Consider the following 23,641-nt stretch of genomic DNA (forward strand, 5'->3'; position numbering starts at 1 on the left):
CCCCCCATTAAGGTATTATCCTTTCTGGGAAGATTTGAATTTTATAGATCAACCTCTAGAAACATAACACTTAAATAAAAAAGCCTGACCTCAGGACTGGATTTCTGGGATGGTAACAGGGTTATCTCAAAACGGCACTGGGGATCTTGGTGCTCCCTCTCAACTTTGCCAATAAAGCTATTACCTTATTCCAACTCTTTACTATTTTCCCCATTCCTAAATCCACTGAGAAGAACGTAGCCAAACATGGGAGAAGGAATCTCGGATTGGGACTTAGAGCCTCAGAAATTATTTAGTCCAAAATTCTTATTTCATAAATAGAAAACTTGACATTAACTTTGATTAGATTGGACTCAATTGAATAAATGTTTTAAAGAGATGACTGGGTTCAAGGATAGCTGCAGCATGGCTGCAGAGTCAGGAAAATCTGGAGATTTAGGATTCAGGTTGTGTTTGTGACAGGACACAGATTGCCTTTGTGACTGTAAAGGATAGGATGGTAAGCATCCCAGGGTTAAAATTGTTCCTTGCCCCAATGGAAGTCTATGACCTGAGAACCAATCAATGGAAGAGGTATAATTTGAGGAAGCTGAGAATGAATAAGTTTGTATTTAGTGCTGATTGTGTGGGAAATACAAAAGCAAAGAGAACTTCCATTCTGATGGGGGAGACTGAAACACACAGAGAAATGGTAGCTGGGGATGAGCACTTTGGTAGGGCACTTCTACAGCTGTGAGTGGAGCCTTTGGAGAGAAGACTGTGAAGTATCACTGCTGGAAACAATGGTCAAGCTGATTGGGTCAGGGTTGTACTTTCAGACCTGTAAGGGGAAAAGGGAAAGTATTTGGCCAGGACATATCCTTGGCCAGAAAGCAGAATGGAGCCAGATTTAGAAGGCTAGGACCTGGCTTGAATCCAGCCTCTACCTAAATGACCAGGGGCATACATCTTTACTTCCTTGGGACTTAGATATCTTCATCTATAAAATGAGGGGGTTGGAGTAGGGGAGCCTGCCAAGGAAAGCTTCCTGAAGGAAGTGACATCACAGAGGAACCTTGAAGGAAGCTCAAGATTCTAACAGGATCCTGGATTTAGGGGAAGAGAGGCTCTGAAGTTATTGAGTTCAACCTCTTCATTTACAGATGGGGAAACTGAGGCTGAGAAAATTTAAGTGACTCGCTTATGGTGGTATAAAGGTATGATGCAGGATTTAACCACTGATGCTAAGCCAATCATTGCTCTGTACAATGCCATATGCCCAAATTGTATTTCTGAATCTAGTGTAATAAATATTGCTCAGAACTGCAGGAGTCAAATAAATAATTCCTTTGATAAACTACATTCCTTAGTTCCCAGAGAAGTTAAAAGTTGATAGTCACAAACAAGGAGATAAGGGCTACGGGCTACCCCCAAGAAGGTTCCCTGAGATCCCAGGAACCTCTGGGGCCAGCCCCCAAACTATTTTTGTAATCTTCTTGCCTAAAGGGTCCACCACATTTCAATCTCCCTTGGAGTTAACGTAGATTGTTAAAGTTAACTCAGAGTCTCCCAGGTTTGTTCCTTAAAGAGTAGGCTTCCAACAGGAAGGAGAGGGGTTAACTCAAGCCACCCAGTTCCACTGACATCCTAGCCCACAAGAACCCAGTTCTCTTCAAAGTTTCTTAGTGAAGGATGATTTCAATCCATTGACCTTTGGGTTATAGGCCCAGCATGCTTCCACTGCTGTTAAATAAGACAGAGATGGGGAGGGGTTGTATTTCACACCTGAGAGGCTGTCTTCTGTTCTAAGGAAGGAGGCAAGAGATGAATGCTGAGTTCAGGAGGAAAGTGTGACTGTAATGCAAAAGGAATGAATGAGAGGTGGATGAAGTGAGTCTGGAAAAGTTGGCGGGAGCCAGACAGCTCAGCAAGCTGAGGAATTAAATTTTTATCCAATTCAATAGGGAGTGGCAACAGAGTCACTGAAGAGTATTAAACAGGGGAGCAACACGGTCACACTTGTACTTTTAGAAAGATCTGGCCAAATCCTCTTGACTTCAAATTTAGCATTCTTCCTACCCTGTTACTTTTAATTTTTTAAATTTAAATGTTTAGTTTTAGTTTTTCATTTTCTCCCTCCTTCCATCCCTCCCCTAGCTATTGAGACACCAATAAATAAGAAGATATCCATTATTACATATGCAATTATGCAAAACATATTGCCACATTAGCTATGTTCTGGGGGGAGGAGCGAGAAAAATAAAGGAAAATAAATTATGCTTCAGTCTGCTCTCTGAGTCTATTACAGAAGCAAATAGCCTTTATATCATGAATCCTTGGGAGTTGTGGTGGATCATTATCTTGATCACAGTTACTAAGTTTTTCACAGTTGATTTTCCTTGTAAAATTGCTTTTACTGCACAGATTGTTCTACTCACCTCATTTTGGTCTTCCCAGGTTTTTCTGAAACCATTCCCTTGACCATTTCTTACAGCACTGTAACATCCATCACATCCATACACCATAGCTTCTTCAGCCATTCCTATTCAATGGGAATCCCCTCTGCTTATAAATCTTTGCCAACGCAAAAAGAGCTGTTATATTTTTGTACACATGGGTTCTTTTCAATTTTTAAAAATAATCTCCTTGGAGTATAGATCTCCTACTCTGTTATCTTGCAAACCCCAAAGGATGCTGCCTGTTAAATCATGTCTGCCCCTTGGGAGTTCGGCTCCTTCCTGAGGAGCTCCCCAAAGCCCTCGATGTGACTTTTTACAGCTGCAAAGCGCTCACTGGGCACGGTGGATGAGAAGCATGTCTCATTGTGAATAGGAAAATTTCACGCTGGTATCAAATTTCGACATGACATTAAGAAGAGGTTTGAGGCATAAACACCCACAGGAGGGGAAGTTTTACCTTGATAGAACTGAATCTTGTTCATCACAATCCAAGAGCCAGCGGGAAGAACTCCAACCCTGAAGTCAAGACTCCAGTCCTTACTACGTGACTCTGGGCAGCTTATGGCACTTCCACGGGGCTCCATTATTGCCTTTGTGAAATGGGCTAGTAATGCCCAATCATGGAGTTGGTGTGATTTAAGGAGTTTCTATGGCTCTCCAAAACTCCATAAAAGATTCCTCTCCCAAGAGCTATATGTGTGAAAATTGTATTTTGTTCTGGTCTCTTTTAACCCCAACCCCCCATTTCATAATTTCATGTGGTAATTACCAATTCAGAGTGTGCATGTGAAAATTGCATCATTCTTATCCTCCTGATGGGAACCTCTCCACTTCATAATTTCATAAATTAATCATCAATTCTATGTAAGTGTGTGTTAAAGTGGCATCTTGTTCTGGTACCTCTGACCCCAATGCCCCCGTTTCATAAATTATCAATTCAGAATGTGTGTGTGTGTGTGTGTGTGTGTAAATTGTATCTTGTTCCAGTCCCTCTTATCCAAACCTCCCCTTCCCATTTCATAATTTCATAAATTAATCATCAATTCTATGTAAGTGTATGTTAAATTGGCATCTTGTTCTGGTTCCCCTAACCCCGATGCCCCCATTTCATAATTTCATAAATTATCTATTCAGTATGTGTGTGTATGTATGCATGTGTGAAGACTGCATCTTGTTCTGGTTCCCCTGACCCCAATGCCCCCGTTTCATAATTTCATAAATTATCAATTCTTTTGTGTGTATGTATGTGTGGTGTGTGGGTGCATAAATTGTATCTTGTTCCAGTCCCTCTTATCCGAAACTCCCTCACCCATTTCATAAATTAATCATCAATTCTATGTAAGTATGTGTTAAAATGGTATCTTGTTCTGGTTCCCTTAAACCCCAATGCCCCCATTTCATAATTTCATAAATTATACATCCATTGTGTGTGTGTGTGTGTGTGTGTGTGTGTGTGTGTGTGTGTGTGTGTGTGTGAAGACTGTTCTGGTACCTCTGACCCCAATGCCCGCATTTCATAATTTCATAAATTATCAGTTCTGTATGTGTGTATAAATTGTATCTTGTTCCACTACCTCTGACCCCACCCCCCCCCATTTTATAATACCATAAATCGATCATCAATTCTGTGTATGTGTGTTAAAATTGTATTTCCCTCTGGTTCCCCTAAACCCGATGCCCCCATTTCATAATTTCATAAATTACAAATTCAATGTGTGTGAGTGTGTGTTAATGTGTGTTAATGTGTGTGTGTGTGTGTCTGTGTGTAATGTGGACCCATTTTGAAAGGAGTATTAGAATAAAAATGGAATGAAAGGGGAAGAAAATGGCTGTTGAATCTGGGGGATTCTTCACGTACTATACCTTATCATGGCCGGCAGATGTTCAGGGTTCCCTTTCCCTGGGTGAGGTCCACCCTAGCTAACAGAGAGCGCAGCCATGATCCAGACATGTTCGCCTGGCTCAGGAACTCACTAAGGTCAGTCTTCCTGACCCCGTGAGTGATGAGAGCATCAGTGAGATTCTTGTGCTTTCAGTGATTCTTGGGTGAGCAGCAGCCGAAGCAGCCCAGAGACTCTGGACTAAAACTTACCCAGGCCAGTCCTTTGGCAATGTGATTCAATACTGCAACAAAACAAGACAAATACAGTCGCCTGGCACTTGAGCAGAGGGGATTTTCTTAGCTCTACTAGGAGGAGGGCATTCTTGCATGGAGGATGCCTCTAGGATCCACTAGCCAAGCATTCGAGCATCCCCGGGGGCTCCTTGTGGCTGGTCTGTAACTCAGGGAGCCAGAAAGTGACGAGATGAGCCCCAGCCAAGAGCCAAGCCTTGAGGATGTTCTCAGTATCTCACAGGAACACTAGCTTAGCTCATGCTAGGTACTGCTCCCATGATATCAGACATCAAGATACTGGCTTTTTTGTGTTCATCAGATGGACAAGTTTTTTGCACTCGCCCCAATCCTTGCTTCATGGCACAGTGCAATAAGATAGCTCCTTGAAGAAAATGAGGAATTGATCCCTTGATTATTTGTGAGTTAAGAGATGGACCTAGGGAGGATGGACCAGTACTAGAACAGTACTAGAAGGTCACAGGCTGAAAGCCATCTCAAGTCATATAAGCAAAACCCTTAATTTTACAGATGGAGGCCCAAATAGATCCAAGGGTGAGATGGAGGCCCAAGGTGACAAAAACAGTAAATAAAAGAGCTGGGTTTGGAACTCAGACTCCAAATCCACTGTTCTTTTCATGCAATATGCTAACATTTAGTGTATTTTATACTATTTTGTGTTTGATGCTTTTAATTAATCAAAAAACATGTACTAAGTGTCTATTATGTGCTAAGCACTGGCAAATCACAATCACCCCTCTCAAGACGCTATTTTAATTGAATGCATTTGATAAATGCTAATTATTTTTTAGCTTTTGCTTTGTATTGAGGTTGTTGGATATCTGATCTAAAAGGCAGTGGGAAGGCAGAGGTTCTTTCCTGACCCATAATTTGAGAGAACTGAATGAGGAGGCTTTAAAAAACTTGGGAGTGTCTAGTGGTTGCCACAGTGACAAGACTGTTAATTCCTGAGTGCCCTTCAATGGTGAATAGAGAGCTGGCGTCGTTCAGGAAGTCCTGGGCTCGTGACTCACCTTCAAAGGACACTGACTACCAGACCTTGTTCCAGTCATCGCGCTTCTCAGTGCCCCATGAGCCATGAGTAGGCATTGCATCCAATCTGCATTGCATCTGCTCTTTACACCGATGAGATCATAGGAACAATCTTTGTCAATTGTTCAATAAATACCTACCAAACACCTACTATGTGTCAGATATGTTGCTAAATGTTGGGGATGTGAACAAATGTAAAAAAAAAGTCCTTTCTCTTAGGGAGCTTATAGTCTAACGGGATATTGCTCAGTCATTTGTGACCCCATCTGAAGTTTTCTTGGCAAAGCTACTGGAGTGGTTCACCACTTCTCCATCTTTCTTCTGATTTTACAGATGAGGAAACTGAGGCAAACAGTTTGTGACTTGGCCAAGGTCACCTAGATTTGAACTCAGAATGAGTTTTCAGGATTCCACGCTCTATCCACTGCCCCACCTTCTAATGGCATACATGCAAACATAATTATATACAATTATCACAGCATCACAGGCTATCAGAGGTGATCTGGTTCAAACCCTACTTGAAGAAAAATCCTCTCTACAACAAACCTGTCACATGGCCATGCACCAGTCAATTAACATGCATTTACTAAGTGTTTACTGGCGGGGTGGTAGACTCTGGTGATGCAAAGGGACGCTGAAAACAGCTCAGGCTCTTGTAGACCTCATGGTTAGAAACAGTTATGTCCGGAATAAATAGAAGAGAGGAGGGCTCTGGAAACTGAGGCCATTTGCAACAGCCTCTTGTAAAAGCCTGTATGTGAGCTGAGACTGAGGGAGCCAAGGATTCCACAGTTTGATGGCATTCTGAGGATGGGGAGCAAAGAGGGAAAATGGAGCATCGTTATGAGTGAGGAATAATAAATGCATCGGTATGGCTGCACGGTAGAGAGTGTGGAGAGGGGTAATACGTAAAAGAGCAGGAAGTATAGAAAGGGGCCATGTTGTCAAGGGCTTCAATGGTCTGACAAAAGATCATATTTAATTATTTGGTTCTGGGGGCAGTAAAAAGCCACTGAAATTTGAGTAGGGAGGGGGGGAGCATAGTCAGACAATACTTCAGGAAAGGTCACTTTGGTAGCAATATGGATGACTGACCTGAGTAATGAGAGATTGGAGGCAGGGAGACTAATTGCAAAAGTCCAAGCAGATTCTTTTCTTGAAGACCTCAATCAAGCAAAGTGGTGGTGAATTCACTACTTCCAGAAGCAGCCCATTTTACTTCTGGAGAAGTCACGCCTAAATTCGCCTCTTTGAAGCTGCTCCCCATCATTGCCTGTCATTTCCTCTGTGGACACGCAGAAACAAAATCATTCTTCCTCACATCAGGATGTAAAATACTTGGAACAGCTGTGATGTTGCTGAGGGCAGCAAGGTGGGCTCCCATGGATACACTGCCGGGCCTGGAGTCGGGAAGGCTCACGCTCCCCAGTTCCTAGCTATCTGATTTTGAGCTAATTACTTAACCCTCTTTGTCTCAGTTTCCCTATCTGTAAAAAAGTTGGAGAAGGAAATGGCAAGCCAGGCCAGTATCTCTGCCAGGAAAACTCCAAATGGGGTCATGACGAGCTATACATGACAGGAGCACCACAGTGATATTGTAAGCTGCTCCCAAACTGATCAACATCACTCCTAAAATGTAGAGCTCATACAGCATTCCAAATGTGATCTGGTCAGGGTAGAGCACACCTCATTTGCCTTTTTGTCTCCCTTAATAGAGCCCAAGACTACAAGAGTTGACTAGTTTTTATATTATAAATCTGACTGATACTAAGCTGGTACCCTGTGCTCAGACCCCAAGAGGCTTGACCTCTTGGAGGTACATATCCCTTAGGAAAAATTGTGTAATCAATGGATAAATCCAAATCAGGGACTTCTCTTGCATATTCCAAATTATTTTACAGAATGATCAAACCTTTATGTTACTGTCGGATATACTTCTGATTAGCTATCAGGACTAGAGCAGAGGGTTCATGTAGGCTAACTTTTGGGTGCACTGGGGCCAGTTCATGGAAGGTCTTGAATGCAAAGGGGAGCCATGAAAAGTTGTTGAAATTTTCAGCTCAGTTTTATTTTGTAATTACCAGGAGTCACGTGAAATCTGAAGAGGTTTTTCTGGTGTGGCCCAGAAAAAGTGGAACTTGTAGTTGATATGTTAGACTTTACACAGGATGGGTATCATATAGAACTAGGAAGCTGTAGGTAGGCCATGCCCAAGGGAGGGTTACAAGAGAGCACTTTGCCACTTCTAATAGTCTAGTCTCCACTGTCTCCTTGGGGGAGTCACAGAAAACTCTCAAGAGTTTAACTTCTTAAAGACAAGGAAAAGACTTCTGGGCTCCTCTCCTATACCCTCAAAACTAGCAAGATCTCAATGAAGAAAAAATGTCAGAGGTCATTTAGTCCAATCCCCTAATTTTACAGACCGGGGACCAAAGACATTAAGTGACTTGATCATTAAGTGGTAAAAGCACAGATTTCTTTTTTGAGAGGGAAGAGCTGTAAGCTGATAGTCTGTACTTATTATTCAAATAGATCTATGATCTTACCTGGAAGTCATCTTCAATTATGTAGATATCAATCAATCAGTTCCCACCTATCACATCCATGTCATCTTGTAAGCTTATCATAGGTATGGTAACCTGTATGGGGAAAAATAAATCATCAGGGCGCACTGTTAGCAGAGATCTATTTTTTTTTTAATAGTCTTTCCTTATAAGCAATGGTACAGATTCTTCCAAGTGGATGAGAAGTTATTTTCTCCCTTTCAAAAACGTACTCCAATGATTGTCCCAGGAAATCTAGCCATCAGAACCCTATTCTATTTTAATTTCTCTTTTAATATTACTGTGATGGTTCTGCCATGTATAACTCATCATGACCCCATTTGGAGTTTTCTTGGCAGAGATACTGGCCTGGTTTGCCATTTCCTTCTCCAACTTTTTTACAGATAGGGAAACTGAGGCAAAGAGGGTTAAGTGATTAGCTCAAAATCAGATAGCTAGGAACTCGGGAGCGTGAGCCTTCCTGACTCCAGTTTTATTTCTATAGTGAGTATGCTTTGGTTCACTATCCTAGAGCCAGTCCCCCCCTAATCTTCCCATCAAGATTCTATGGGTACCCATGAAGGCTGGGAGCATCTTTTCCCTAATTCTATTAAATTGGCCCCCAATGTTATATTCACCTCTCTCTTAGCCACCAGCCAGTGACTATTAAATATTGTTCAGTCATTTCAGGTGTGTCCCCCTCCTCGTGACCCCATTTGAAGTTTTCTTGGCAAAGATACTGGAGTGGTTTGCCATTTCCTTCTCCATCTTCCTTCTTATTTAATTAACTATTAAATCAACTAGCATCAATTAGCTTTTACAAAAGGATAATTTACTTCAAAGATATAACCAGAACAGAAATACAGACATCTATCCCATGTCTGCACTTCAGAAATACAGTTTTTTCTCCATCATCTCAGTCTCTGGAGAATTTGTCTTAATTTTTAAGGGAACTTAGTCTTAGTTTCAGTCAGTCAGTAAGTACTTCTTAAGCACCTACTGTGTACCAGGAAGGGCAATTCCAGGGCATGGTGGGTAGAGCACCGGGCCTGGAACCAGAAAGGCCTGAATTAAGATGTGACTTCAGATCCTTACAATCTGTGCCACTGTGGGCAAGTCCCTCAATCACTTCCTGCATAAAACTAGAGAAGGAAATGGAAAACTACTCCACTATCTTAGCCAAGAAAACCCCAGTATTAAAATGCTACAAAGGTCTGGCATTGGAAATGAGCCCCCCCAGGGTCAGAAGTCATGGCACACGAGGGTCCCCGGAGTCACAAAGAGGAGGACACGATTGAACAATAACTAGTGCCAGGCACGGTGCTGAGCCAGTCCCAGAGAGCTCCTCGAGGAGCTTGCAGTGGGCTGGCTTCAGGTGCAAAGTTGCTGCTGCCAGGGGAATCCCAGCTCACCTAGGACTGGCCTGGGTCTCCAAGGTCTCTCCTGCTCCTCTGGATGTTGCTGCTGGACTGGCTACAAAACCAGCAGGGACGGGACTCTAGGACTCCTAGGACATGGATGCTCAGCTGGCTCGTGAATGAATCCCTTTTCCATAAAGGACAAACACAAAGTGAGAGGGAAATTGGACTGTTTCTTGCCACCGTCACTTCATCTTGTTTGCCTCAGTTTCCCCATCTGTAAAATGAGCTGAAGAAGGTAATGGCAAATCACTCCAGTATCTTTGCCAAGAACGTCCCAAATGGGGTCCTAGTGTCAGATGGGACTGAAAATGGTCGGACAGCAAACTGTTGAGAGAAAGGTTAAGGCGTTCCAGATCTCCCCTCTGTGGGGTGCTGGATAAAAGGGGGGGGAATGAGAAAACCCAGAATGCACAATCCCCCCCAGAAACTGACATTTCCTGGAAGTTCAATCGGACCAAGGAGAAGATGGAGGGAGCGCATGGAGAGGCTGTTTAGTCCCCCCCTCCCCCCCATCTCGAGGAGCTGGGTCCGGGTCTGGCTGTGCGGCCCTGGCAGATAACAGGCCTTCCAGGCCTCCTCTAGAAAAGGCAGAGGTGGGACCAGGGGACCTCTAAGGGCCCTCCCAGCTCGGAGGCCTGTGCTCCCGCCAACTGGGTGTTTGTGGAAACCTAAGCTGTTTCCTGAAAAAATCATAAATAGAGAAGAAAAAGAAGAAAAGGCCTGGCCGGGATCCAGGCAGCCGATGGCCAGGCCGGCCACACGGGGCCCGGCGGCTTCCTGGCAGCGTGTGGAAGGCCTTCTGGGAGGCGCGAGCTCCGGGGAAGCTGGCCCGGCCGCCTCCTGCTCTCCGACCGAAGCTTCCCCTGCAAAGGAGCGCTGCGCAGAAAGCGGGACCAAGCCCGGGGCAATGGGGGCGGGGGGGGGGGGTCGTGGTTCATTGTCCGAGAAATTGTTGCTTCGATTACTGCGCTGGCCCGCGCTCCGGGGGTGCTGCCGGCGGGGACGGGCCCTGCTCGCCGCTCTCACCCCGGCCAGTTTGGCTGCGGCGGCCAGCCAAGGGCGGGCGGCCCGGCTCTCTCCGTGGCGCTTGGGGGAGAAGATCGGGACAGTCACTCGTCTGCCCCCAGCATCACACCCAGGGCGGGCTGGAGCCGCCCGAGCCTGGCCGGCCCCGACTCAAATCCTGCAGAAGACAGTTATTAGTTGTGTGACCTGGGGAAAATCTCCTCAGTCTCCTCATCTGTAACATGGGGATAATAATGCCTGTAGTTGCAGAGCTGTGAAGTCTAAATGAGATGTTTATAAAGTGCTCTGCAAATTCAAATACCAGTTTTTAGTAGGTTTTTCCTTCCTTCCTTCCTTCCTTCCTTTCCCTTCCTTCCTTCCTTCCTTCCTTCCTTCCTTCCTTCCTTCCTTCCTTCCTTCCTTTCCCTTCCTTCCTTCCTTCCTTCCTTCCTTCCTTCCTTCCTTCCTTCCTTCCTTCCTTCCTTCCTTCCTTCCTTCCTTCCTTCCTTCCTTCCTTCCTTCCTTCCTTCCTTCCTTCCTTCCTTCCTTCCTTCCTTCCTTCCTCCCTCCCTCCCTTCCCCCTTCCCTCCCTCCCTCCCTCCCTCCCTTCCTTCCTTCCTTCCTTCCTCCCTCCCTCCCTTCCCCCTTCCCTCCCTCCCTCCCTCCCTCCCTTCCTTCCTTCCTTCCTTCCTTCCTTCCTTCCTTCCTTCCTTCCTTCCTTCCTTCCTTCCTTCCTTCCTTCCTTCTTTCCTTCCTTCCTTCCTTCCTTCCTTCCTTCCTTCCTTCCTTCCTTCCTTCCTTCCTTCCTTCCTTCCTTCCTTCCTTCCTTCCTTCCTTCCTTCCTTCCTTCCTTCCTTCCTTTCCTTCCTCCTTCCCGCCTCTTTTTATTTTCTCTTTCATTTCTCTATTTCCTTCCCTCTTTCTCTTCCTTCCTTCTCTTCCTTCCTTCTCTTCCTTCCTTCCATCCTTTCATTTCCTTTTAAAACGTCCTTCCTTTCCTTGGCATACAGGATAGTTTATTGGACTTGGCATCAGGAAAACCTGAGTTCCGATCCTGCTTCAGATTTGCTGGCCAAGTGTCTTTACCTTCCTAAGGCTCAGCATACTCATTTGTAATATACTACTGAAAGAGTCCTGATTTTGCAGGGGAAGCCCCAGGTTCACATACTGCATCTGGTGACTATTACCTGATGAGTCATTACAACTTTCTGAGCTCTGTTTCCTGCTAAGATGTAGTTAGATTGGATGGCCTTTCTCTTGGTTCCAGGCCTCTATTTAGGCTCCTCAAAGCAGGAACCTCATTGGATTGTCTTGGAAATCAAATTAGCCAATATTTGGAAACCATTTTGCAAACCTTAAATTGACATATGTATATAAGCTAATATTCCTGTTATTATCCTTCTAAACCTAACACATATCCCAAGTTTCCCAACCTGAATTCTTACGTCTAATCTCTCTAACCACCAGTTATCCCCTTGGAACTGAGACCTTTATCTTAACTCCTACAAGGCCCCACTGGCTAGACCACAACCAATCAATATCTAACAAGAGTCAAACCACACAGAAGAGATTTGAATTTAAAATACTTTTGACCCAGTCATTTGAAGAAATAACAGAGGAAACACTTACTTTATGGTAAGTGGTTTGTATTCAAATGAGAGAAATTTTTTTTTTCCCTGTGAATCTGGTCTGCAAGACAGACGGTTTCCCACTTCCCAGCGCCATTTAGAATGCAATCTTTTTAGTTAATGTCAAACAACTTGTAGCCTAGCAAGTCTTAGAAACAGGAACGTTACAAGATCACTTGCCTACAGCTATTTGTATAAAAACTCACTGAGCTTTCGGAAAGGTATAATAAAGCCCATCTGGTCCCAAGTTTTGAAAGTTCCTTGAGCATTTTCCCCTCCTTCCACAGCACTGGCCCCCTTACCTCTCACTTCCCCATTTTCCAACTAACCTGGGGATGCTTTGCTATTCTAGGTAGGATTCTTCTAAGAAGTGACTTTGGTCAGAGTGTAAAGAATGCAAAAAACCAGACAAGTGAGGGTTTCTACAAAGCTGTAACTTGATTAGATAACTAGGAACAAATCAGTGTTTAATGTGGAGGTGTGACATGTAGCTAATAGAGAGTTAGACATCAGAAAAAGGAAGGTACAGATTCAAAGCCAACCAACCTAATGTGTACTGGCTGGGTGACCTAGGAGATGCCGTGTAACTGCTCCGTGCACTGGGAAGCTAAGCAAGACGCAAAAGGCCAGAGGGTTCCACTGTCTCCATTGGTAGGAGGAATTTTTTCAAGGGGAATTCCCTATATCAAAGAATTACAAATCTGGGGCATTTCTGCTCCTCTTTTACTATCATTCTCCCCCACCCCAAAGCAAGTTTAACACACAATATCAATTTACAACTGGCTCCCAGATGGGCACCTCCATATCTAACACTCAAGGAGAGCATCGATTTCTAGACTAGTCAGCCTGAGCTTTCATCCCCTCCAGATGTTCTCTTCCTCCTCTGTTCCTCAGACTGGTGGTTAAGTCAAAAGCCTGGAATTAGTTATGGGATTTGGCTTTATCATCCTTATGGGGTCCTTACAACCGTGAAACTTCAGTCTCCTCCAGTAGTGACAATGAAAGGGGCATGATATGGCTTGCTTTACTTTCAGTCGCAGAGTTCTGCTATTGGTCTGGACAGTCATTTGAAGAAATGCAGTGATGAAGGCTAAAAAAGGGAAATCAAGTTTGATTTCTTTTAAAGTAGTGGAGAAAGGGATGGATTTGGGATCAGAGGACCTGATTTTGAATCCTCTTTCTGTCACTGAAAATTTATCGGATCTTGGGTGAAGGCATCCTTGTTTAAGGGGTTAAACAAAGTAAATCATTTAATCATTTGTACAATGAGAGGGTAGCTCAGGAGGGCCTTCTCCATTTGTGATCTCATGACACTTATAAGCTCCCTTCAAGCTCCACATATGTGACTTTTTATCAACAAGCAACAATATAGAGTGGGAGGCATGAAGGAAGATCTGAATTAAAATCTGGTCTCAGATACTAGCTATATGACCCTGGGCTAGTCACTTAACCCTGTTTGCCTCAGTTTCCTCATCTGTAAAATGAGCTGGAGAAGGAAAGGGGAAACCATTCCAGTGTCTCTGCCAAGGAAACCTCACACAAAGTCACGAAGAGTCAAACATGGCTAAAAATGACTGAACAACATTAAAAAAGAGAAAGTTATGAACAGAAAACAAGAAGAGGGAATTGGAAAATGAGATAAATCAAGCCTTTATTTTCCACTAGTAAAAAGATGGGGCAAAAGACTAGCATGTTGGGTGGTCTCCTTGTGTCAGGTTTATGGAAGAATATTGGCAAGAAGAGCCCAGTATCGGGAAGTAAGGATAGGTTGAGGTCTGTTCCACAGAAGGAGGAAGGGAGGGAGCACTACAACCATAGGTCTATGGAAGGATTGAAGTTCTCAGCCTTGGAACGAGCCCCAGGCTGAAGTCATCTAATTGAACCCATCCGTGAGTGTATTAGACTATAAATTTCTATCCTAGGTTGTGAATTTCTTGAGGACCATGCATGTCCTTCCCTGTGCTTTACATGCAAGTAAGTGCTCAATCATTTACTCGTTGAATTAACTTGAATGGACACACAGGATTATAGTTCCACAGCTTAGTTAAAAGCAGAACGATGTCGGATTTCCCACTGGGTCTACTTTGAACAACAGGGATCCCCCCTCTCCCCCTCTTTTCTTTAACCTTTTCTGTCATTCGCAGTTAAGTAAAGGTCTTAAAATTGTTTCCTTAGTCCTCCCCCTTTAGTATTCTCTCTCTCTGTGACTCTCTCTGACAGAGATAGAGAAACAGAGACAGAGATAGAACCAGAGAGAGACAGAACCAAAAAGCCAGAGACATTGAGATTCAGAGAGAGAGAGAGAGCAGGAGGGAAGTAGGGGGAAGGGGAGAGGAAAGAGGTGGGGGGGAGAGTGAGAGAGAGAAAGAGAGAGGGAGGGAAGGAGGGAGGGAGGGAGAGAGAGAGAGAGAGAGAGAGAGAGAGAGAGAGAGACAGAGAGAGAGAGAGAGAGAGACAGAGAGAGAGAGAGAGAGAAGGAGGAGGAGGAGGAGGAGGAGGAGGAGGAGGAGGAGGAGGAGGAGGAGGAGGAGGAGGAGGAGGAGGGAAGAAGAAGAAGAAGAAGAAGAAGAAGAAGAAGAAGAAGAAGAAGAAGAAGAAGAAGAAGAAGAAGAAGAAGAAGAAGAAGAAGAAGAAGAAGAAGAAGAAGAAGAAGAAGAAGAAGAGAAACAGAGACAGAGATATGGAGAGAAAGACAGGGAGAGAGATGGAGGGGGAGAGAGGGAGAGAGAGGACCAGAGAGGGAGGGAGGAAAAAAGGAAGAGAGGGAAGGAGACAGACACACACTTAGGGAAGGGGAGGAAAACATTTGGGGCTGCTACTATCATGGTACAGAGACCAAGTCTCCAGCTCGGGGACATTCATTTCCCTGAGGTCTAGGATCGCAGCTCTTTGTTTCACAGATGAAATAACTTAATTTCAGAGTTGTACTGTCTGGCTCAAGGTCAAAAAGGCAGTAAGTGGCCAAGCCTGGCTTTGAATCCAGGTTTTCTTTTTGTTGTTGCTCAGTCCTTCTGGTCCTGTCTGACTCTTCCTGACTTGGGGTACAGTTGCCAGAAGTTTTGCCATTTCCTCCAAGCCGTGTGGTGCTACCTTGCTGCCCTTTGAACCTCGGTTTTCTGTGAATACTGAGTGCCTTCCAAATAGCCATACTGCCAGTCTCCAGCTATTTAAACACTTAACCCAACACTTTCTCCTTATCTTTGGGTGTTCTTGTCTAATTGGTGGAAAGCTCCTGAACCTGGAATCTGAATATCATCGTTCAAATAGCATCTTCTATCCCTATTAGCTTGTGTAAGTCAACTCCGGCTACAGTTTCCTTTTCTGTAACATTGTTCCTTAAGCTTTCTTCTAAATATCTGATGACAGAATTGTAGGGTTGAAAGGAATTGCATCAATGATCATCTAGAGAAATCTACACTCAAAAAAAAAATTCACAACCATTTATTCAAATTCTATTGTGTATAGAACACTAAGCTTGGTACTGGGTCGGGGTGATGCCTGGGAGGGTCTCCTGGGGAAACAGGGGGTTGAGATGAGTTTTGAAGGGATTCTAAGAGGTGGAGGAGAGGGGGATTTTCCTAGGTGGCAGGGGAGGAGGGTAATCTGGATAGACCATAGATTCCTGGAGGGCAGTAATATCTAATGATCTCAGAAACTGGTTGGAACCAGTTTAAGAAAGACTTTAAATGGTTAACAGGGGAGTTTGGAGCCACTAGAGACTATTGAGGAGGAGACTGATGATGAGATCAATACTTTAGGAACAGTCATCCAACCTAGACTGGCCCATCACAACTCTTACTATTCCCTAAGCTCCTATCCTTTGGGACCAAACAGAATAATGCTAATCCTTTCTAGCTCTAGCCTTCTGGGTACACTGAAGACAGCCATGGCATCTCCATTGAGCTTTCCCTTTTGAGGATAAACATCTCCAGTTCCTCCAATGACTCAAGAGCATCCTGATTTTCCTCCTTTTTCCTTCCTTTTTCCTCATCATCTCCCTCCATATCTCTGTCTCTCTGTCTCTGCCTCTCTCTGTCTCTGTCTCTCTCTCTGTCTCTCTCTGTCTCTCTGTCTCTCTGTCTCTGCCTCTGTCTCTGTCTCTGTCTCTGTCTCTCTCTCTCTGAATCTCAATCAGCATCCTCCTGATGCTTTTTTAAATTTGGTGTTCAGATCTAAATACAATCCTGGAGATGTATTCTGAGCAGAGTGGAGTCCAGAAGGATTATCATCATCTCCTGATTTCTGAAAGCTATTATTTAAATGATTCTCAGCATCTTTGTATAGGTGACACACTATCATCCTTCTCACACTTTAGGTCCACTGGGCATAACCTATCTCAAAAGAGGCTCTAAGACTCTTCCAGGGCAGGGAGAAAGCATCCCCATGCCTTTTCTTTTCTTTTGGAGGCATTTGCAGGTTAATTGATTTATCCAGGGTCGTACAGCTAAGAAAAATCTGAGCCTGTATTTACACTCAGATCCTCCTGACTCCAGGGCTGGTCCTTTATCCACTGAGCCATCTAGCTGCATCCCCTGTCCCTTTTCAAGGTAACAGCCTTTTGAGTCTGAACATTATCAAAAGAATTCCTCCAGCAGATTATTCTCAGTGTATAATTCTGAATTGAGTCTGAGAAGTACCAAGTATTACAGAATGAATGAATGAAAAAGCATTTCTTAAGCCAGGCTTTGAGGCTAAAGATACAAAAGGGACAGGTCTTACCTTTAAGATGTCAAAGAGACAACATAGATAATAGCTGATTAGTAGGAGGGAATTTTGATTAGGGTTACTAAGGGTGGAGAGTAGAGATGTCACAGACTTATAGACATGTCCCTCCCCCTCCTGCACAGACTCTCTCTGCTCCATGCTTGGTTACCCCATTCATCCATAATTCATCCATCCATTAATTCATCCATTCTTTTACTCAATAATCAGTTATTAAATGCCTACTGTGTGTAAGGCATTGGGAATTTAGTCAAAAAGATTTTATGATTTTTAATAGAATAATTTAATATAAATCCATACAAATATGGACAAAGCACAAAGTAATAGCAATGTGAATGATTTTGCTATTCTCAGAAAAACAATGATCCAAGACTACTCTGAAGATCTTGTATCATCCATACCCAGAGAACGGACTGATTATATGTGAATACACATTGAAACACACTTTTAAAACTTTTTTTGAGGGTTTTTTTGGGGGAATCTGTGCTTTCTTTTGCAACCTAACTTTTATGAAAATGTTTTTCATTACTTCACATGTGCTTTCTCAATGAGGAAGGAAAGGAAGAGAATATGGAACTCCAAGTTTTAAAAACAAATGTAAAAATTGCTTTACATATAACTGGGGAAAATAAAAATATTCTTTAAAATTAAAAAAAAATTAAAAAGTTAAAACTTGTAAAGTAATTGGGGGAACAGGTAGAGAGTAAATTAAAAACTGGGGGGAATTGAAAAGGCCTCTAATGTGTTCCGTCCTTTAGGTTGTGTCTAACTTTTGTGGCCCCATTTGGGGTTTTCTTGGCACATACTAAATGTTTAATAAAATATTTGTTGGCTGACTTGTCACACCACTCTTAGCAGTGTGTGTTGGGGAGAGGGGTACTTCAATGTGTAGTTGCCTACATCAGAGATGAGATCCAATTCAGCCATAGATGGCTCTCATCATACCCAGTGCCAACTCAGCCTGATCAATATTTGGCCCCAAACTGAGATGTAGAATTGAAATGACATATACAGTGAAAGTCCCAGGGAGTAATTTGTCACTGAATTCATACCTCACAACTGCCTTAACACAATTTCCTTCGAGATTTAAAAATAATTATAACAAGAAAGAGAAATTAAGGAGTAAAATGAAATTATATCCAATCACAAAAGGAATGTCAGATAAGAGAAAGTTTGAATTCATCCTTATAAGTTTTATGTAAAGGCAGTGTTCACAGTACAGCAGGCTCAGTTCCTTTCTCTCCTGGTGTTTATCATCTCAACCCTTTTTGTTGTGAACAGTCATTTGTAAGGTAAAACTGAGTTCCCTACTGTATTTTCATGAATAATAATGAGAGAGGCCTCAGATAATAATTTTACATTATGTAGCGTTTCCTAGGTGATCTAGAAACACACGTGGGTTTTTTGAAAGACATCCTGGGAGAATTTTGTCATATCAGTCAGTTATTTTGAAAATTATCTGATAGTAACTGAATGTGAATCCAATTTGACTGAATTCATCAAGTTGCTCTTTTGAAATATCCATTTTTTTTTTATTTTGTAAGAAGAGGTAAAAGAGGTAGAAACTATTAAAAAAAAAAGGTTAGCTCATTTAAAGGGTAATAGTTATCATGACTAAGAGGCCCCTATTTGTTTCTTCCTTTCCCCTTTTCCTTTTTCCCTTTCCCTTTTTCCCTTTTTCCTCTCCTTTCCTCTCTCCTTTCCTTTCTCCTTTCCTTTCTCCTTTCCTTTCTTTCCTTTCCTTTCCTTTCCTTTCCTTTCATTCGAATGTCAGAGCCATAATTCTAGTAAATATGTAGCTCTGGTTCTACCCCAAGGTTGTGGTGTCTTTTGGGTCAACATCTACTCAAAAACAAATCTCTTGAGCTCTTACCAAGATTCCTTTTACTAAAACAATGAAATTATCATCTGCCCTAATCAAAAGGCATGGAATTAAATGGGAGAGCAGAATAAAAAGGAAATACCTCCATCACACAGGGGCATGCCCTCCCCTAGACTGCACCAGCAAGCAACTCCCTGCTTCCTTTTGTGAATCTATTATCTATTGCCTCTATTACCAGAGGAAGTTATCAGACAGTTACAGCCAGGTGAATTGGCTCCTAAATAACCCATCTGCCTTTCTAACACAGAAACAAGTGGGATAGCTCAAGTACTCATGGGAAGTTAGGGAAAAAACCTTGAATCAATTCTTGGGTTGATGAACTTTGAGGGCTGCAACTCCTCCTTGGGGGGAAGCACTGACACTGATGGCATGAGAATCAGATCTAAAAGAGGAAAAGTTCTTATTTTAATTTCTATCAGGTATTCACTGCCTTGGAACCAAGGCTGCTTTGGTTTCCTGAATCAATACAACCGGGATTAGATATGGTAGCCATTAATTTCCTTTTGGCTTCTTCTTTCCAACTCTTTTCGACTTCCCTTCTCTGCCCTCCCCATGGGGTCAGAAGTGGTCCTCCACACATCCTGATAAGGCTGCATGCTCCATCTGGGATATGATGTGTAAGACCCCAATGAGTGCAGCTGACTCAAAGCCACATGAAGGATGTACTTCACACCCAGAAAATGTGCTTGCTTGTCCAGAAATGAGCACCTTATTATATTGACATTCTTTCAGTTTCAAGTATATGTGTTTTCTTCCTACAAATGCTGAACACAATCCTACGACTTACGGTTTTGTGAGCATTATCCAAACTCCAAAGTTCATCATTTGTTCCCCAGCTTCTGGTGATCAGCCTCTTGATTGGACTACATGTCCCACGGAGGATGGAGTCTATCAGTGGTCCCCACCCTCTCAGCTTGGTGCTCCCTGCCAGAGATCTTCACTGCCAGTTTCCCTTCTCTGATTCACTAAGTGATTTGCCCAGGAGTGCGAATTGGAAACAATTGAGAATGCAGGCCTTTCTCCCATCAGAAGTCCTGGAACCTGGAGAGCCCCTCAAATTGTCTTATATAGACCCATTCATGTGTTCTAAACTCTCCCTCAGACTAAACTTCTCTCTACCACCCCACCCCTTCCTCCCACATGCCTTATTGTGCCTTTGTTTTTTACTGCTCTTTATTTCTCAAATGTCCTTCTCTCTCCTTTTTTTATCTATTATAGCTAGCCTTTCTACACCATTTTAAGCTATCTAAGCCTCATTACAAATAGCTCATTTTATCTTCATAACTACCTGGGGAGGGTAGTTATTATTATTTCCTTTTTCACAAAGAAGGAAACTAAGGCAGAAGAATTAAATCACAGTCTGAGCTGGGATTTGAACTCAGATCTTTCTAATCAATGGAGGCATCTGAGGAGATATGAATAAGAGCGATCTTTTTTTTTTTTTTTTTTAATACAATTAGCTTGTTTGTATAGTCTCAGTCAAAATCGGTAATCACTTATTTCTGTGTGGTGCAGCTGTAGTGTTGGCTATATGGTACTTTCAAATCATTACTAAGGATATGATTCGTGTATATCCCAAATTTCCAGGAAAAAAATGATACTCTAGGGGCAAGAAAGATATATTTATGTTACTTATTAAATATATTTACAGATGTATTATCTAACAATGACCGAGATCACTGATGACAGCTTGATTTGCCCTGTTCAACAAGGGGGATCTTGTGCTAACAAATCTGTGCCTATTTCGGTGTTTTTATATTTCGCCGAGCACCAGGGCATGCCCAAGGAAATGGCAAGCTCTCTGTGGTTCTCAAAATGCTGGCTCCCTCTATCCTAAAGCTCACCTCCTTAGTCTGATGATGTGGTCTGTGTGAATTTACCCAATTATTCTTTTGGCTCAGATCGTCCCCCCACATCTACCAATTAAAATTTTACCCTTCTCTTGATTGAAGTATTTCAACTTAATCACCCCAGCATGGCAAAATGTCATCAATGTCTTAATTATGTAATCCCTTACTTACTTATGATCAGAGAAGCAAAAGGAATAAGACAAAACACATCAAAATGAATAGGCACCTGTGGCTTCTCTGAGATCCTTGCATCCCCCCAAACACTTTGATATCCAGGCTGCCCAGACTCCATCTGGGGGAGGCCGAAGTGGGAAGATCTCCCTTCACCTCCAGATCCTCCGAGGACAGCTGGAGGGAGCTGCTCACACTCCTGGGTGAGGTAGGAATCACCATTTCTACTCTTTCCAGTGAGATGGCAGACCATCAGGTCTTACCCTCTGCTCTACCACCGGACACTAAGGTCTTCCGGCCCAACCACCTGCCTTCCTCTGCACCTTTCACTCTCACTGCTTTGTCTCCCAGGCATTATTATCTGACTGATGTACTCTTAGGATTTCCTGCACCTTCTGCCCTCCCTGCAGCTGAACATTCTTATGTGTTGTCTCTATTGAGAGCAGAGCATATAGTGCTTCCCTATTTGTACAACCAGTTACCATTACTGCGTTTGACACATGGTATGTCTTTAAGAGATGCTTTTTTTTTTGAGGGGGCGACTAAGAGGTACAGTGGACAGAGCACTGGCTGTGGAATCAGGAGCATCTGAGTTCAAACCTAGCCTCAAACCCTTGAGACTGGATACTTGACCCTTGACCCAGGCAAGTCTATTTTGCCAAAAAATAAAAAAAATTTAAAAAGCTTTTTTTCCTACTCATGGAAGATGCTTCCATTGGGACTTACCCAACTTTCTCCATGCTGTTCTACTGATAGCCTCCCAAAGGGACAGTATCTAGTGATGAGGAGAAGACTTGGGACTTCACAACAACCCTGGGAGGTTGAGTATTATTGTTATCCCCATTTTACAGATGAAGAAACTGAGGCAGACAGAAAACTTGAGTGATTTGCACAGGATCACCTAGCTAGTGAAAATATGTGATGACTCCAGGTTCAACTCTCTATCCACTGTCACTTAGGTACTATGTGGCCTAAGGGTCCAGTGCACCTTTGCTTTCTAGAGAACTTACTCACTTCTTCCTGTTCCCTGTCCTTCTTCCCTCCACTCCCTTGGGACTTCTCCTCCTCCTGCTTATTAATCTGGGTACCTGAATCCACCATTAATCAAAGCAAAAAGAAAGGAGATAAATTGAAGAGTAGGAGGGTGCTGCCCATGTGTTATTACTATTTTACTTTTAAAAAAAGGAAACTAATCCTTAACATGCTCTATTTTTAGGGATTTATTTATCAGGGAACTAAAATGACTCCCCCTGCCTTCAGAATTCTGCTTCCTGATACTACTCCCATGTACAATTCCTAACTAACCACATTCCTTACTCTGGGCATTCAAAGATGAAAAGGAACCCTGTTAACGATAATCTCCTAGGTATTTATTATGGCATTTAATCTGGACTGGATTTATGATTTTGGAGTTGTGCTGGGCTTTCTCCTGCTTTTGAATTCATTCAGATTTTCCTCCTGTTTGAGATGACATAGTAAATCATCCTTTTTAATAGAAACTTGGAAATGTTATGGATGAAGTTTTATATATTTTTTTCTCCTAAACTGGAATTTCCGGACTGGTTTGGAGTGGATGGCGGTTTTGATTATTTTCTTGTGTGCCTGAAATGGAATTTTCCCCTATTGTTTACTTCACGCTAGAGTTCAAATTCTGTTTGCTGTTGAGTATGAGACATAATATTGGCCAAGAGAGATTGTTTAGTCAAAACATGAATTGAGCACAACTGTCACATTTTGATTTTTAACCCTCTATATACCTTTAGTCAGTTTCCTGGTCGAGACAGAAACACTACTGAGACAAATGATAATTCAGAGGTAACTTTATCTAGAATAATAAGACAACATAGAGAAACAAAGGCCCAGCTTTTCATTGCCAATATTTCTTTGATGCTTTACTGTGTGACAATGAGGCATGGAGTCTTATAATCTGCAAAAAATTGAAGTTGAGGAACACTCGAAGGCAGGGATGCTCTAAGTGGCAGAGCTGATATATTTTCAGTGTGAGCATTTACAACTCAGAAATAACTACCGTTTCAGGGTTTGTATGGTGTTTTTGATTGTCTAGAGTTAAGTGTTAGAAAAAATTAATATAGATTTGCACACACCACACATTTAAGAGTATGTATATCATATATATATATACATATCATATATATATATATATTAAACTTAAGAGTATGCATACATTTTAAAGAGCCGATTGTTAAAACATTTACTGGCACATCACTGAAAAAGGCAATGGAAAGACATGTGGAAAGTGTGGACAAATAAAGAATTACAAAGCCAAAGTGCAATATACACCATACATAGATAGTCAATAAGTATTTATTAAATGCCTCCTATGTGTCAGGCACTGTGTTAAATGTTTGGGATTCAAAGAAAGACAAAGATAGTTCCAGATCTCAAGGAAATCATAGTCTGCTAGAGAAAAAAACATGCAAACTAGAAGTACAAATCAAAGTTAGGATCAATTGGAGTTAATTTTAGAAGGAAAAAAACTCTAGTATTTTTTGGGAGGGGACTTTTGTAGAAGGTGGGGTTTTAGCTGAGATTTGGAGGAAGCCAGGGAAGCTGGAAAATGGTCATGAGGAGAGAGAATATTCGAAGCACTGGGGGCAGCCAGTTAAAATATCTGGAGCCCAGATATGAGTGTTGGGTGAGAGGGAGATCACAGGGAGTCCAGAGTCACTGGATCATGGAATATATGGAAGGGAGATGATGGGGAAGATAGGAAAGATCCTATTTAGGAAAGGCTTTAAAAGCCAAACAAAATTTCTATAATTTGATCCTGAAGATGACAAAATCAGTAGAATTT

The 23,641-nt window shown here is 42.6% G+C and overlaps 1 long non-coding RNA gene across 1 annotated transcript; it reads right to left on the bottom strand.

Moving 5' to 3' along the window:
- Positions 1 to 6,705: 6,705 nt before the first annotated feature.
- Positions 6,706 to 9,679, bottom strand: LOC141555835 (uncharacterized). Its single transcript, XR_012486352.1, has 3 exons — positions 9,560 to 9,679; positions 8,151 to 8,243; positions 6,706 to 6,889 (listed from the first exon to the last, which is right to left on the bottom strand). It is a non-coding gene; the product is annotated as an uncharacterized LOC141555835 (long non-coding RNA).
- Between the last annotated feature and the right edge of the window lie 13,962 nt (positions 9,680 to 23,641).

The sequence above is a fragment of the Sminthopsis crassicaudata genome, chromosome 1, assembly GCF_048593235.1.
Source record: "Sminthopsis crassicaudata isolate SCR6 chromosome 1, ASM4859323v1, whole genome shotgun sequence".
Lineage (NCBI taxonomy): Eukaryota > Metazoa > Chordata > Mammalia > Dasyuromorphia > Dasyuridae > Sminthopsis > Sminthopsis crassicaudata.